This window comes from Streptopelia decaocto (genome assembly GCF_964273445.1).
Source record: "Streptopelia decaocto genome assembly, chromosome: 3".
In the NCBI taxonomy this organism is placed as follows: domain Eukaryota; kingdom Metazoa; phylum Chordata; class Aves; order Columbiformes; family Columbidae; genus Streptopelia; species Streptopelia decaocto.
Window position 1 is genome coordinate 57,173,107 of NC_138656.1, and position 18,159 is coordinate 57,191,265.

Genomic DNA, 18,159 nt, shown 5'->3' on the forward strand with positions numbered 1-18,159 from the left:
TTCCATCATCCTGTTTCCCCACCTCCTCAGAAAATCCTGGGCCAAATATGCTCAGGATCTTCCAGCCTGGCAGACAGATGCATATAAGTCAGTCTGTAGTCACACCAGCCCTCTCAGTGCTTACCCAGCACCCTGGTGCACAGCTTCCCTCAATTCTGGGGCTGCCCAGAAACCCTTGGTCTGCCACGCAAGCAGCCCATCTCCCTGCTGCGCTTTCATGTGAGGATGCTCTTGAAACTCATGCTGTCACTGAGCTCACGGAGCAGCTTTTCTCAGAGGTCACAGGCAGCTACAGGAACAGGAGGAGTTTCCCAGTTGCTTGTTTTCATGAAAAGCACAAGATTTTTGTGTCTTCAAGACCCCCACCCTTTTATATAATTTGATTGAAATATATTCTTATTTAGGGGCATGGAGATGGAGCCACACACTGCCCATACACTTGAAGAGGAAAACAAGTTAAAAAATTATTAAAAATCTGCATTGACACGCTAAAATATGTTGGGGGAAACATATATATGGGTAAGGAGGGAGTGAGAAGACTTATAGACAGAACTCTGTGACCTGGGACTGAATTTCTTCTGGCCTCTGCTTCTGTATGTATACACATTTGTATTTTAAACCACTTTTAAAATGAATTTTCCTGTTATCTCTGCTTGAATCTTCAGCTCATATTAAGGAGCAGTCTTGTAATATGAACTAGATTTCTTTTAAATAGAAAATAAACCCAAACATAGATTCCAGCAGCATACCTAATGCAATCCAAATGCTAACAGGACCAGACTGCAGCTAGTCCAGAGTTTCTATCCCTAAAACACAGTGTGGACATCAGGTCATCAGCATCAAATACCTTGCTTCATAAATCTATGCATATTAAGCTCACTACTTATGAAAGCAGATGTAACCATAAAGAGATTTCCCATCAAACTTGTATTGTTCCTCTGACTTATGATGCTGAACTTGTGCTCTTATTAAAAGAAAAAAAAAAACAAAAACAAAAACAAAAAACCCACACACTTTTGTAACTTTATAGGACATGTTTCTTTAAAATACAAAAAAATTATTTCTACACGAGGAAGTCATTAACAAAATGTGCCCAGAAAATGCTCCTGCAATTTTGCCAGATACAAGACTAACAGAGGCCATTCAGGGATGCCCTGTCAGTAGCGTCACATACCTTCACAAGCTACCTGCTCACTCCAGTCTGTTGTCTAGAAATCTTAGGGCCAGATTTCTTTTTCCTATCAGTATCATTAGTTCATGAGCTTTACCGTTAATTATTGTAAAAAGATGGTTTCTGCTGATAAGGCTTTTCAAATCTATTTGAAGAGATTAAAGCATGTATTATTTTAACTATTTATGTTGTTTATGAGCTATGGCAATTTTTGTTCCTCTTCTATCTGCTCAACAGTCAGTTGCTCTGATCTTACATTCTTGACATAGTAATTAGTGATCCTGCTGCCTGAGGAAAGGATTAATGTTTTGAGACTGCTGGTTGCATTTCTTCTTCCCACATGATTCCACTGGCTGTAATGGCAGTAGCATCCTACAGAAATTTACTGACACATACTTCAAAGTTAATTAAGGAGCACAGTGCTAATTAGAGTACATACATAAAATGTCTTAAAGATATGCATTTCTCTCACTGACTGTAAGGAAAGAGCATTAGATTACTTATGAGAACACAGAAACATGGCATAGTGTGTTGGATTTTATCTAGTCTCATATGAGCAGTATCCCATTCATAGAATCTGATGCTTCTCTGTGGTCATTAGTGTTAGTGGGAATGTAAAACAATGCAAGTTTAAAGAGGTTGCCTTGAAGTCTTTAATTTAGTGTCTTTCCACTGAGATACACAGCAACAAGTTGTTAATAGCACGAGTGCAGTGACGGATGCATGACATATATGTTAATGAGGAAAATAAGAGTAGGGACGTGTCCTGGTTTTGACCGGGATAGAGTTAATTTTCTTCTTAGTAGCGGGTATAGTGCTGTGTTTTGTATTTAGGATGAGAAGAATGTTGATAGTGCACTAGTGTTTTGGTTGTTGCCAATCAATGGTTATACCAAGTCAAGGACTTTCAGCCAGGAGGCTGCAGGTGCACAAGAAGCTGGGAGGGGACACAGCTGGGACAGCTGACCCAAATGAACCAGGGGGATATTCCACACCAGATGACATTGTGCTCAGTATAAAAGCTGAGGAAAGAAGGGGGGATGTGCTGAGTGATGGCATCTGTCTTCCCAAGTAACAGTAACGCTTGATGGAGCCTGGCTTTTCTGGAGGTGCTGAACACCTGCCCGCCTATGGGCAGGAGTGAATTAATCCCTTGTTTTGCTTTGCTTGTGTGCACAGCTTTTGCTTTACCTATTAAACTATCTTTCAACCCATGGGTTTTCTCACTCTTACTCTTCTGATTCTCTTCCCCCATCCCACAGTGGGGAGCGAGTGGCTGAGTGGGGCTTGGTTGCTGGCTGGGATTAAATCATGACAAGATGCTGCGTGGAGCCTGTTGTATGATTCATGATGACCACATGCAAACTAAGCACACATACAGGCCTAAAAATTACAACTTGTTAGTTCTTTATCGTATTCTAGATATTAGCTATTCCTAGTGTGCTGTTCATATTATCAGTACTTGAACATCTGCGTTATAAACATTCATTCATACTGGGAATTTTGTACTAAAACACACTGTAAGGAACCAGTCTCAAACCATGCAGAAAGTTCTCTCTTGCTTATTCTGAAGCTGGCTTTTGCTTATTTATCATGGGGAAAAAACAAACAAACAAAACAAAAACAAAAAACCACAAAACACACAAGAGGGCTTATCTTTGATACCAAAAGCTGATTTCTCCCTTATCCTACCCACAGACCCAACCATACCTGAGCCTAATGACTTTTGTTGTCCTGCTCTGTGGTTTGGTGGCGTGCAGGACTGGTGAGCCCACTCCAACAGCAACCCGCAGGTTACCCCTGCCCAGCTGCAGCCCTGCACGCTGCCCATCCCCACGGGTCATGCTCCCCTGGGATGGGTCTGGTCGGTGCCCTGAAGTGGACTGGTAAGTATGAGGCAGATACTGGTTCTCGCTTGCTGACCTGTTTCCTTCTACTGAATCCATATGATTTAAAGGACAGTAGCACTCAAAGAAAAAGAGCTTAACAAAGCATTCTCCAGTGTCATAATTAGGCAATTTTATATAACTAAAATGTTTGGGCGCTAACATGCACTAAAGAACGTGCAGTGTAAAATGATTAGTTATTAAGATTAATTTTACAACTTGCAAGTAATTTAGAAACAAAACCATATGTGTATGTGTGTGTGAAATGAGAATTTTGGATATTTCTCTTTAGACTGCTGGTAAGTTTAGATAGGACGTGGAATTTCCAACAGAAAAATACAGCTCAGAGGACAGAATCTCTGGCCAAGTGCAGGCAGCCCCATTTAATTAAGGGATTTATATTTACTTTGGTTTTACCTTTTCAGGGGTACATATTCTCGACAGATGTAGACTTTTGTAATTAAATGAGACATATTTTCTGAACAAGATAAGAGATTAAAAGAACAGTGTACTATTCTGAAGTGTTGAAAGACACTTTGATATATACATATATATTTTTTTTTAACACAGCTTTTCAACACTGTGTATGTTATATCAGATAATGTAAAACCCACATCAACAATAAATACTCAATTTTGCTGTCTCACCAAAGTGCTTTGCTGACTTTGCAGAGCCAGGTGCTGCCCCAAGACCATGTCATGGTATAGATCTGAGGTTTTTCGTCCATCTGTTTTCGCAGATTTAGGCAGTGTTTTGCCTCATTCTGTTCAATGGTAAATCTCTTTCTAATGGACAATGCAATCAGTCACAGTTTTGCCCCAAACAAGGAACAGGAAATATTTTCAGATTTCTTTTCTGTCACCTGAGTTGCATAAATACCTCTACAATTTGTCCTGCAGTTTCTTCTTCTAGGTGGCAATGACTGATTCTGGATGTTGCTCTATCCTCCTTAGTTTTTCTGATTTTGCTGTGAGGAGGGTGTTCTGCTGGGAAGTTTCTTCTAAAGGAACATTTAGTGGTATTCCTCTTTAGATTTCTAGTTGCATCTCTCTGGAGGGGGATCAACTATAAACAGACTTTCAGTATAAACAGTGTTTCAGATGTTCAGTTCTTAAGTGAGAAGATGGTGAGGTCTGTAGCCTTCCATCGGGCCTCAAATGTCATGTCTTCCCTTTGAGACAGAGCTTTATATGCTGCTTTTTTTTTTTTTTCCCCTGCATGTGTAGGTCCTTGTTAGTTTCCTTAGTGAATGTAGGAATTTACAGGTATAACAAAGATGTGGTTATATTTATGATCAAGTGAGCAGATAAATTTTGACTTTTTCTGGTGATGCATGAACTGACAAAAGTTTTCCCTACAGTTCCGTAGGTTTCAGAGAATAGGAGAAAAACAATATGGTGTTGGGTTTTGTCAATGTTTCAAAAACAAGCAAAAAGCTCATTCAGTTCACATGGGAGAAGAGCTGCTCTACATTTCTGGGCTTTTTTAAGAAGTCCTTTTTTCTGGCCACACCTTTTGCACTTAAATGTCACTTGTCACCATTACTCTGGTCAGTGTTTGTACTTGTTTCCTAAATTGGAAACACACTGATTTTGAGCCTGAGCTAGGTGACAGAAGAATATATTGCCTCACCCTCTTCACTTGAAGGCCTTGGGCTTGCAGTTTCCTGTCCAATATCATATTTTCTGTGATTCTCTTGCCACGGCAGCCTGACCGTGTCCCACAGCTGGGCGATGCCGCTCCCGCTGTGGCTGCAGGGGGTTATTGGGGCCCAGCTGCTGGGCCCCGCCTTGGTCCTGGCAAACTTCACAGGGATCCTGTCAGTGCCTCGGCCTGCTCGGGCTCCCTGATCAGCGGCCCTGCCCTCGGCACGCTGACTGAACCCACACCTCCAGCCCCCCACAACAGTTTATTGTCAGCGTTCGCTGGCAGCTCGCGGGTCACTAGGAGGACGCACACTCGTGTGCACACACACAAGCTCAGGATGACTGCCTAGAGAAATTTTTCCTTAGAAAACCCTTCTACACAATCCATATGAGTTTGCTTTATGCTTTGATTTTCTTTAAATGTAAGTCCGCTGTAGCATGGACTTTCAGCCAAATACATTTGGTCCTGACTAACAACTGACTTTATTTTCCTATTCAAAGAAAATATGCCTTGGAACAGAGCTTCATTCTATGTACTTCTGCAGCTCCCCAGTGTGTCAGTTTTAACTAAAGTAATTCCTTGAGCTCATCTGAAAGTCTACTAAAAGCTTCAACATAGCAGATTACCTTTTCTAAGTGGCTTGGTGGACGACTCAAGCTATAAATGATTTAGTACCTCTCTTTCCAGAAGGGATAAAGCTGGGTTATGTGTTCCATAATTCAGAAAATACTTAACACTTGAGTGAACAGGCATATATAAAAAGAAACACGATTCACCCAGTATTAGAGCATATCTGTTACTTGTGAGTCTTTCTTTCATCATTCAATGTTCATCATTCTACATTCAGTGATTTCAGGGTTGTAGGATTATGCACCCATGTCTAGAAGGCAGTGGGAACAGTAGCAACCCTGTGTAATTGTACTGTTACACTGGAGCATTTAAAATTTACTGGATTATGAAAACAAATGTTGTTTTTCTTTTCAGAATAACTGCTTATTTTAGTGCAGTTGTGGTCAATGATGTGCTAGTTCAGTCCTACAGCAAATTTACTGGTTCTTTTCCTGTGAAAATGTGTGTCTGCAGAAGGTATCTGTGCTGTAAACAAACCTATTGTTTATCAGATCATCTTAAGATGCATGTTCTTCCATTTGTTTAAGTAAATGTTTATTTACTGAAGTATAGTTCATAGCTGCCGTCTTCTTAAAAATGTAAGTTTCCAGGCAATAATTGTGCCCAATTAAATGGAATATCTTACAGAGAATTCAGAACATCTTAATGAGTTTGATTTGATTTTTGAGTTTTTTGTTTTTCTAAGCTGCAATGGAAGTGAAGAAAAGCGGCACAAGTACTTCGATCCTGCTGTCTTACCTGAAAGCGTAGGGAAGATGATGGCAGTTTAAAATAAATTAGTTTCAGTGGATGCATTGTGACAGTCTATTTATGCCAGCTTGTCCAAAATTCGTAAGACAATTGGCATGATTCTTTGGGAAGAAATCTCGTCTTCATCATGCAGTTGTGATAAAGTTTAAGTAGAACACAAATCACCATGGTTTGCTATGAAAAGGCAGCTCGTGTGGAGGACTTCATTTTCCAGACACTTGTGTGTCTTGGTGATGATCATGTAAGTCTTACATTAGGCAACACATCAGGATGACAGAAGAGGTGTTACATCGGTACATCTCTGTCAGATAACCTCAGCTAAATTGCGCTCAGGCTGCAAAGCTGGATGGATTGTGTATCTGGTCCTGGTAGTTTCTGTGCTCTGGAAAAGGGAGACTTCTGTGAGGTATTTGTGTGATGACCTGACCACCCATTGAGGATCTCGTTCTGTGTGTACCGTGAATGTCATGTCGTCTTCTCATTCAGAAATTGAGGTCTGATGGGAGACTGATGGGGACGGGAAGGGGAGGGAGAAAAGGAGGAATGTCTTGAATTTCTACAGGGATGAACTAAGAGCTGTTTTAAGTCTAGATAAGGAGCTTATTTGTACACAGTTCTGCACTTTAGTATGTGTTGTGTTGAAATCATTGGGATATTTGGAAACTGCTTCACTTTTACATGAAAGTTCTGCTTGCTCAGCACACAGAGTAAACAGAGTTTACCCTCCAGCAGTTGCCTCCTGAGAGCTCTGGGGAAAGGACCTTGAAAGCAGCACTTCCCATGCTTTCACCCCAGATAAAAGTGTAACAATAGCAAATACCTAATTGTAATATGGCATTTCAAGCCACCTGCTGCTTATAAAGCGTTTGTGGATTTACAGTGTTCATTTAGTCCCTCAGGCTCTTTCCTCGGTCATCAGGAACACCAGTGATCTCCAATAAGTGCAAAGTCTGCTTATTATGGTGTGTGCCATCCTGGGGCTCAGCTGCTCGAGCAGAAATTGCTCATCCTCTCAGCACGCAAACAAACCAGCTGGGGCAGAGCTCCTGAGCTCCCTCCCTTCCATACTAGAAATGCTGCCCATTTCTGTGTGAGAGATTTATTGCTGCATTTACTTATTTGCCAGAGAACTTGAACTAAGCAGCGTTACTCACGTTCTGATGAGCAGCTGTATAGGGCCAGAGGGTGCTCCCAGTCACTGGCAGGTAGTGTGTGCCTCATACTGTGGTTTATACAGTGCTAGAAGGGTGTTTAAAGGATTCAAAAGGGAGCTTTAAGGAGTGGATGAAAGGTGTGTAGGCAAAGAAGCTTTGCGTACACCTACCTCGTGCCCTAAAAATGCAGCCACATTTCCAACAGTTCAGTCTCTTCCAAAGTAATTTCAATTATTATTTACAAATGGCTTGATGGTGTAAGAACAGACAGTTGCAGAGAAAGAGAGAAGTCTGAAAGACAAGTAGAGCTTAAAGTGCAAGTCAGGCTTTGGTACAGCTCAGCATTCGGCAGAAAAGTGCTTCTGAAAGACCAGTGTCGTGGTTGGCAGACATAGAAGTCCCCAGAAATCCCATAAAAATGTCATTGACCTGGAAAGAACAGAGCTCCAAGCCAGCCACTTGGCTGAAGCTATGGATTGCACAGGAAAAAATATATGAAGTAGGAAACACAAAAATTATAATAGCTATTATTATGAAAAATTGATACTTTACAAACATTCAAACCCTCAGGATCTTTCAGGCTGTTTCTTGTAATTGGAAAGAACATGAAAGCCCTGCTCTGAATAGAGGGCAGTAGTACTAAGTTGGGTTTGGGGTTTTTTTTGTAACAGTGGGAACCATTTAAGGCACATCTGCACAGTAATACAGTAACCATAGGGTAATTAATCTTGGTGTTCAGGCATCTGGAGTAAGTGTGCTGTGCAGACCTACCCTGAGTGACGACATCATAGACTCAGTCAGGAAGCTGCATTGCTGATTTGCTGTGTGATCTCAAGCAAGTTGTTTATTGTCATCATGTTTACTGTACCAAATGTTCTACAAACTGGTTAAGTTCATTCTGGGAACTAATGTTGTGTTACAGTGCAAAGATGCAGTTTCCAGGCAGAAAAGCAATTTCACTTAATCTTCTGTTTCCTCATATGTAAAATGTGCCTTCTTGATCGCTCCCTTTACCCCCGTTCCCCACCTCCCAGAGGAGAGTTGTGTTTAGTTAAATTTATTTACTACAATAAAAATACATACCTGTGATTTTGAATTTGAGAATTCCAGGGTGCAGGTTTGTCATGTTATAGTCCCCAGGTGCTCCATGTTGATGGACTAAACTATCCTGTACTGTGTTGTGGTTTAAGTATACACTACATTATAGAATTGCCATGGATCAAGCATTTTTCACATGGGGATTTACATATATTTAGTATGTGCATATGCATGCACATACCTACACACATTGTAATAACTATATTTCACACATTGTAATAATAACTATATTTGTGTGAAGATAAAGATGTGTTCTGACATTAATAGTCACGGCAGGTTACGGGTAACAAAGAGAGGAAAATTGTTGTCCTGACTATTTGAATTATCATCAGGCATTAAACTGGCTCTACTCGGGAAGGCTTTATCCTTGTGTCATCCGACAAGGAGAGAAAATGTGACAATGTTGCAATTAAATTGATGTTTACTTTTTTAATGCAAAGTGGCTTTATATGTCTTAAGAGAAATTCATTTCCTATGGTTCATTGCTTGGGCCACGATGTTTTAGATGCTACACAGGGATCTAATGATAGTGAAAATACCACAATAAAGTCTACTTGTTTTCAAATTCTATTTCTCAGACTATCTGCAATTTTTGAACTGCATCTTAGTGGTCCATTAAAAAAGAAAGAGAGCTGTTCCTGCTTGCTGCTGCCCAAACTTTTTTTAATTACCCTGGTAAGAAACAAATGGTTGTCATTATCACAAAGATGTTACCAGTTGCTAGCTGAAGGAAGAGCAGTCATTTTCATGGTCTGGGAACAGAACGAAGAACCTGTGGCTCTGCCAGGCTCTTGCAGGCGGCATTTCTCTAGTGTCTGTGCTGTAGGCAGCTGCCAAGCCACATGGTTTTATACCGAGCTGAAACCTATTCCTGCTCTCACAGATTCTGTGGGGAGAGATTGCAGTCCAGGTTCAGAAGATCTCGGTGCAGCTCTCTTGGCTTCATTATGTGTCTTTCAGATTGCTGAGAGTTGCACAGGCATTCAAACATACCTAGATGTTGAAATGCTCATTCACGTCTCTTTCCCCTGCTCCCAGCTGCCTCTCCAAGGCAAAAGGCAAGTACTTTTCTGAGGCACAGAGCTGCCACCTTCCAGATCTCAAAACAGGGTCCTTCTTGTTTATACCACAGAGCAAAAGAGATGGATCCTACACTATGATCACGGGCCAGGTGGCAACAGCTCTTGGGGCGGACTGATCAAAAGTTACCCCAAACTCTGGCCGCATGCTCGGCTGCTCTGCCAGCAGCAGGTTGATGCCCTATGAATTGCCACAGCCCAGGTTCAGCTGCTAATATCTTCAGAAATCCAGTACAGCAGAAAAGAGCTGGAAGAGTGCAAGGATCCAGGCTGCCTCATCGAAGAGGAGTGTAGTGCAGATGCTACAAAGTTATGGTGCCACTGAAGATTTTCTCTCCAGTGTGGAGACCTCGCAATGCCATCAGCCTCAAAGGCATTTAGTGTGGCCAGGGCAGTTTGAAGCAGTGACCGTGCAAGCTAGAATCCAGGCCAGCCCCTTTTTAAGTGCATAGGGTTGGAAGAGAAGAGCAAGTGTTCTTGTTTTTCATATTTGGACTGTGGCCAGAATGAGTATATCTCATTGTTGGCACAGATCGACTATCTTCACTAACATCTGGCAAACTTGTGTGCTGAGAGAGTTGAGAAGCAGTGATAAAATGATATTGTCAAAATGCTACGACTGTCATTAGCAGATGTGAAATAGGAAAGAGAAGACAAATATCCTTCCAATTTCCTTGCCTTGCAGTCTAGATCTAACCATCACCAATGTGGAAATCAAGTTTTCTAAGTACCAATAACTATGACTCCTCCTTCATGGTTATCCAGAGCTGAATATGTGCCTGTGCTGTAGCAATCCGTGTTGTCACCTTTTGCCGTATGGCATTTTTAACAGCTGCCTGCTGCACAGATATCCAGCTGGAGTAACCCTATCACTAGTACAGTGAACCAAGTAGATTGATTTGAACAAATAGTTTTCTTGGAGAATAAAATCAGAAATTAGTTATCCCAGCAGAGTTAATTGGTTTCGTTTGTGTACCACACTAATGGTGCTGTATAACCCTTTTTGGCCAAGTCAGGTAATTTAAGCTCAATCAAGTGTCTGTGCAGAAGCAAAGCACCCCAAAAAACAGTACTCTGAAATTACTTTTTACCAAGGCTGATCTATGACCTTTTCCTTATCATTTTGCCATGCTCAGTAGGGTGTGCCTGAGGTATCATTCTTCTTCTAGTAATTGCTCCAAACTCACGCTAGGTTCTTATAAAAGGCAGTAATGAAAACCACAGTTGCTTAACCAGTGGTGAGTGTCTTTTGGATTTCATCTTCTCTAGGTGACAAGCTGTAGACACTGAAAAGGGTTTGATCATGCTATATATTCTGTCTTCTGAAGGTGCAGTTGGCATATGTTGTGTCTCCTTTCTTCGTGGTGCATTTGCAACAGAGAACCTCAGGTTAACAAGGTAGGATCATCAGTATATTCTATTTTTAACTTTTGAGCCTGGAGTTTATTTTCTTCTTGCCAGGCTTTTTGCTGTCCTCTCCTGCTTCAGCCTGACCATGTGCAATTACTGCCTTCCCAAATGTTAAACTTTATTGTAACTACTGCTTTAGAGCCAGCCTGAGCCCTAACAGATTGCAAACCCACTGTGAAGCAGAATGTCCTTCCACATGAGGCTGGACAACATTCATATTCCAAACTGCAGGTTTTTAGGTTTGTTTTTTCCACATAATTGTCCATGTATTTGAGATGAGTACATGAGTTTAGGGGGCAGCGTATATAGTATGATTTGTCATGTAGCATTCATGGGATTTAATGCACGTAAGCCACTACTGTGGACACAGTCTTAATTAAATCCCTTCAGTGCAATATAACCTCTGTGAAGAACAACTTGCCCAAATCCTACTTCTGAAACGCGCGGTGAGTTATCTCTCCTTGTGACATATTAGTCATTGAAACGTCTTTTAGTCAGGTTTTTAATCAGCATGTCTTGGCTTTTCTTCTCTAATACGTGAGATCTGAAATGTTTCTTAAGACCAGATCACTCCTTCTGCAAAAAGAGGCCTGGGAGAAGTTGAGGGACAAAATCTCTGCCAGCAGCCTGCACCACAGGCCCTCGCTGGGGCAGGAACTGACGTACCAGCGTGACCTCCCTGAGTGGTGGCAAAACCTCAGACTTTACAAAACCTAGTAGAGGACTCTATGCTTCTGTGTAGGAGCCTTCCCCCATTTCAGCTCCCTAACTGCAGCTGCCTTGGGATATTTAGTCATCAGGGTGGGGATGCTGCTTTTGCCTGAAGTGCTGGTACAGTAGCTGTCAGTGTCATGTCTGAGTGGTTTGCATTAGCCTGGGGTACGTGCTGGCAGGCAGGTTGGTAACACACTTCACCTCACCTGTGCTCCATCTGCCTGTGGCCCCATGCTCAGGTGCTAAGTATGGTTGGGCTCTTCCATCTCATCCCTTCAGCTCTTGAAAATGGACTGCTTGTGCCTTTGCTTCTCGCCAGCACAGTCACACTTAGCTAGTAAAGGCCAGCTCTGTAAAAGATAGTAGGCACCTTCTACCTGCTTTGCCAGTTTTGGTAGGAGTACAGGCACATAAAAAGGTGGCTGGTGCTTAAATTCCTTTGTGGACTTCATGTGAAGCATCTAATCAAAGCCATGTTGGAGCAGGGAGCTGAAGTATGCCTTCCAAGGCCAACTGCATTGAATGATTTACTGGACTGAGTTTCTTTTTCTGACCTCTGCTTGACCTCTTTTGGGGATGAAAAATGAAGTTGTCTTCTGTTCCTGGCCCACCCAACTGAACTTCTTCCCTGAGCAAGCCCCTGGCACAGCCCCTTGCCTTGTGGATGGGAGCATATCATTGCACCTGCCCTGCAAGGGTGGGATGTGTGGGGCGCACACATGCCTGAGTTCTCGCTTCCACTCTTGCTGGGTGCTTCGTTGCCCTGTCCCTGCAAGAGTGATAGGAATTATAAAGCAGCCAGCCAGATGGTGCCCTGGCAGCTGTTCAAGCTCTACTTGGTCAAGTTGTGTTGGCCAGAACTGCATAGCTCCCTCTTCCATCTTCATGCCAGCTGAATTGATGTAGAAAGACACCCCTCAGTTAAAGAGCATTTCAGCTTCTTCACTGGTGCTTTGAAATATTTTCCCATCTCTTCTATCCGTTAATATTGGCAAGTGCCTGTGTTGGCAGGTTCTTGTCTTGCCAGCTTTCATGCTTTTGTCAAAAGCCATTGGGTTGCACTGCTAAGCTTCAGGTCCTGCAGCCAAATTATAAATGAGAACCTCTAGCCTTGTTTTCATGGCTGAGGAAGAAATGCCACCATATCAGAATTTGAAAATCTAGAAACTAGAAAGAAAAAACCAAAACAACCCTGAATTGTTGTTGTTAATGATGGTAAATCTGTGATATTATACTTCTAGTCATACTATGTGTGGGACACACGTGGCAGTAAAGACCCCTTATCAAATGTCACAGAAATATAAATTTTACCATGAAATTTTGCTTGGAGGAAGTTCTCCAGGCCAAAACACAGTGACCCAAATCTTCATTTTGTCTTGGTTCAGCCATTTGGGCAGCAGTACTTCTCATCTCTCTTGCACTAAGTTTGTTGGTTTGATGGTAGGTACCTACAGGGTCCCTTGCCCTCAGGAAGGACACTCAGGTATTTTCTGAGGCAGAGCAGTTCCCTTGCTTCAAATGCCTCTCAATGTCCAAAGCTTGGCCTGTTTGTCCAACCTGCAGCATTTTCTGTGACTTTCTTTTTCCAAGGGGAACGTGGCAACCAGCTACTGCCTCCCAGCTGGGGGGATCACACTGTTGGTAAGCAGAACTAAGCCATGATTTCCTTCATTACAATGGGGAGAGAGAGAATAGCTCAGTGTCTACATTATAGCATCTACAGGGAGTTGCACTACTGGAGCTCAGAAAAGTCATTTTCAGAGATTAGAGATCACTAGTGGTATACTACAGGTCACAGTCCACCTCTGCCCCTTGTTGAGGGACAGCTGCCCCTGCTCTCCAAAGCAGCCCCGTTTGTGTCCTGGGGAGAGCCATCTTGCCCAGTCAAACGCAGCCTCTTTGTCCTTTTTCAGTGAGGTAACAGAAGGCAGAGGGGTTAAATGACTAAGTAAGGCCAAACAATGAGTCAACACCAGCAGCTGAACTGAAACTCGGGAGTCCTTGGCTTCTGCTCCCGTGTTTTCTCTCCTGCTCAAGCAGACGGGAAGCTGAGAGGCGGGCGCCTGTGAGAGAGACCGGCTGCAGAGGATGGAATAAATACTCGCTTGTGTGCGAGCGAACACAACCGCGTCTGTCTGTGCCTTCTGCTCTGAGAAGGAGTTCAGTGTGTGCTCCTGCCATTAATTGCAGAGCCAGATCCTCTCCTGCACTGCAGCTGCATTGTGCTGCATGGAGGAGTGTGGCCCCATGGCTGGCCAGGAGAAGGCCCCCTTGGGCTCGTGGTGCCCTGCGGTGACAGCCACCCCAGGGCCTGCTGGAGGTCTCTCACCTGGGAAGAGAGGGGGGTTTTGTGTGCAGAAGGCTGGCAGGGGAGCACACTGTGGCACTCCTCCAGCCTCCCTGATTTAGAGAGGTCTGAGGCTGGGGGAACTCATGAGACACCAAGATCCACTTTGCTTCTGAGTTTTGAGCGCTCTCCTTTGGCCACCCCTTGTATCAGGACAGGGAGAGGAAAATGTGTTAGAGTGTTAATTTGATAGATGAAAATAGCTCTTCCAAAAGCATTGCCTGCTTTTGATTAGTATTATTAATGTTCTGAAGCCAGATGGTTTGATGCCAGATTTCAGTCCAGATTGGAGCTTGTACAACTGAAATCCATCCTCTCAGTGAGAGAGTTGCTCATGAGAAGAGCAGTAGTCCTTACAGTGTGGTGCACAGCAACATTGGAAATCATTTTCTTACGCTGTCATTTGATGTGCAGATAAAATATAAAAAACATAATTGCTTTATGTTTTTAGTATATGACATTTAGATCTAGGGAATTTGTCAGAGGATAGTATGATACCTTCATTAAATAAAGCTAGGTTGCTTATATTCTTGGCCCTGAAAATACAAGGTGACTAAAAGGTTACTTCTTTGTCCTCCTACTTTTTTCTTCCAAGATACTTCTGACTGTTTCCTGGCTTTGTTTAGCAGAAACAACCAGTTCTCTCACTGAGCTGACAGTCACGGAGGGTGTCGTGCTATATTTATGCTTTACATAATATTTGTGTCAAAAAGTCTTTGTCTAAACAGACCTGATGTCAGTAAAAGACAACCCTGGAACAAATGGTCTGAAGTCTCAGAAAGCTGGTCTTTCCCAAAAGTGACTAACGTGAGGCAAATGGAAAATGTTGGTCTGAAACAAGTCAGATCCAGCTGCGTGCATCTGATTAAAAACATCGATTGCTCGACATCTAAACCAAATAAAATATGAAACATTTTGATTAAGCAAAACCAGGAAACTGTTACCATTTTTAGGATGTCTTTAAATGTGACAGTATCTATTACCTGATATACTGGTACTTTCAGTATCTATTTAAATGGACTCCAGTGTTCAAACAATATATGCTGTAACTTCTATCCTAAATTACTTTTGCTTCCTTGTATCCAAGATGGAAATTCCTGTCCCTCTTGACCATCCATCTCAAGAGCAAATACAGCTGCTTTTCCTGTAACTCGGCTCCTTCTTTCCTTCCTTTCTGCTTTCTCTTCTTGCCTTCTGTGCAACTGAGGTTTTTCAGAATTTCTATATATCTATCTGTAGTGTTTTCACTATAACCCACACTCTGCTTAATCACAGGAAAATGGCTCTCCAAAACTTTTTAAGTGCATAACAGAGTATAAAATCTGAGGGAATCTGAGAATGCAGCCAGAAGATAAAAAGTCAAGACAAGGAAAATCATGTCATTTCAAAAACAAAATGTGATCACCAGTTTATCTTAATTCAAAGAAACTTGTGTCAGCATGGCCATACAATTTTGGAAAGAGCTGAAAATGCTTCCTAGTACATGGGGCACCACTCTTCTTAGGATTTAGAATACCATTATTCTGGTATCTTAAGTATTTTTGTGCCTTCTGTCAAACAAACACAAGTTCAGTTTTTCAGCTGAAAATGAAATCTATTTCTTAAGCCGTATGTTTCTATTACTTAACATATCAATAATTATCATCATCTGCTTCTAAAATTAATTTAGTAATTACAGCCAAACTAGTGAATATAATGAGTGGTGACACTTGTGGCAAGAATTATTTCAGAAAAGATATGGCACAAAGTGCAATCTTAATAACACATTTTCAGGTTGCCAGGCTGCTTAAACCACTCTGATGGGCTGAAATACAGGCAAGTGGCCTGACAGAGGATTCTGTGTTGCATGCAAGGGGCTGATACTCCTTCTAGTTGTAACTCATTGTGGCAAGAATGAAAAAAAAAAAAGGTTTAGGAACTAGTTTTCAGGAAATTCAGTCTCCAGTGAGCAGCTTAGGATACAGAGCAAAAGATTACAGCAAATCAAAGCTGTATGAAATGTTGTATGTTAATGCCCATGTGTGTTTTCCTGAATAATTTATGTTAGAAGCATTAGGGGGACAGCGAAAAGGATTGCTGTTGGATCCGGCATGAAGTGGTTTGACTCTCCTTCAGTGCAGCAGCCTTTCCTTCTGCCCAGTCTGTTTTGGGAAAGGGCGAGCTGGTCCATCACGCATGATACAAGGGAATGTCCTCAGCTGTTTCTGAGGATGGTAAAAAATAAAAGTTGTTTCATACTGAATCCATCTGTCTCCACAGCGTGTTTTGCCGTCTCTGTAACAATGTGGTGATAACAGTGAGTTCCCAATCCCTCTGGCATAGCTCCCTAAGGCAGATACAGAGACTAAGTTTAGCGTGACATCGTTCAAAAAATAACCCCATCTCTAAATTCTTTTTTCTCCAAGTAAGAAATACAGTTCTCATGAGTGGAGAAGGTAGGAAAGGGAAATGCCTTTTTTGTAGAACAGAGGCCTCTTAATTGCAGGATACCATCCATCTTCTCAGGATGTATCTGACACTGAATTTCCTTCAATGGCTTGTGAAAAATAAATGATTTATCCAACATCCTGAATTTTGCTCCTGTTTGGATCTAATTATGTAATTTGCTAGTCAGGGTGATTCTGAGACACTTAAAATGCGGAGGTAATTGTGAAATGCTCCGAAGGTCTTTTTGAAAATTAGTTTGTAATTATGCATAGAACCAATCTGAAACAGGTGTATACAGATACAGTGGTGAAGCTTGATTAAAGGTATGTAGGCCATTAGGGTGAAATTCAAGATTTTGTTGCATCAGTTTATGTTCTCACTGCCTCTACTGGATGCAACCTTGATAGTTGCTATAAAAATTTAGGGAAAAAAAGATGTTGATTCTTGCCCAAGAAGCTGTGTTAAATCTATTCCTCCTGATGTAAATCTAATTATAATCTAAGCTATATAAATTCCTGTTGTGTAACGTATAATAATTGCTGCTACCTCCAAAGTATTTGTGACAGGCATCATAGCAGCTCTCAAGGGCTATAGCTTTTCTAAGATTTCTATGCACTGAGTGCAAAATTCTTCTGAAAACTTTTTCATTTAATATTTACATATAAGCTGAGCTGATTTGAAAATGTTCCTTTGGGTGTATTTGGAGAGTTTATACTACCTTGGAAAACTCACATAGGCAATTTATATGGAGTCTATTCTGGGTTTATTGATGTTTATTGGGTCATTTTCTTCAGCAGGTCACTGTACTGATGGGAGTACAAGGATCTTAAGAGGAAAAATAGGTGACAGCTGACATTGTTTCGCAGATGAAGATCAACACTATAAACCATAGGGACACCAGACCTGTACATTTGCATTGCTCCAGTATAGATCGCCTCTCTGAGACATGATCTTGTCACTCTGTTTTTCAAGCTCCTCCTGACTTTCTTATCACGCTGTCCTTATTTGTGGCTATTGCGTCTGGATAGTGTGAACAGGCTCTATGGGCCGACAGCAGTGGAGGAATGGTTTGGCAGAACAGTGTTATTTACTCCATTAAGAAGTTTGGCCAGCAAGTCATTAAAACACACACACAGAGACACGATGCAACCAGAACCAAAATATCTAGGGAGGATATGTAATTAACAACAAGTAGTAGAGAGTCATTTAAATGACTGCTGGCCTGTCAGAGTTAAAGAGTTGAGAAAAGGAAGTTGCCCGCAATCCAGAGCAAAACACGTGATGAAATAGTAACAAACTCATGACTTAGGAATCCCTGAGTGGGTAATTCAACCTTTTCAGGCTGCAGTGATGAATCACCGAGTGTTTCTCTGGGTGTGAGCTTTTAGGTGGCAGTGACGATGTCAGCCTGAGTGGAAGTGACCTCAACAACAAGCTCGCTGGTACAGATCAGGGGCCCTTCTAAAAGCAGAAGGTCAGCAGCGCATCAGCAACACAGAGCACGCAGCTAGGGTTTAATTGCAAGGTTAGAATTAAATAACCATCTGTCAAGATTGCAGCACTATTACATGTCTGAGACCAGATAGTTGCTGTTAGCATCTAACTCACCAGATGATAATTACATATGCTACCTTCAACAGAAGAGTAACTCAAACTACTGTGAAACAAAGTTGTAAAGGCAGCAGTGACTGTACAAAATCCACAAGGGTTTGTTTTCTTTTTTTTCTGAAGCTCTGATGGTGAGACATTTAGTTGTTGGTTTTGAAGATTTATGATCACATCTTTGTTGTAGCAGCATCAGATGCAATGCAGTTACATTAAGGATCGATTTGGTCATCTTTCTGTG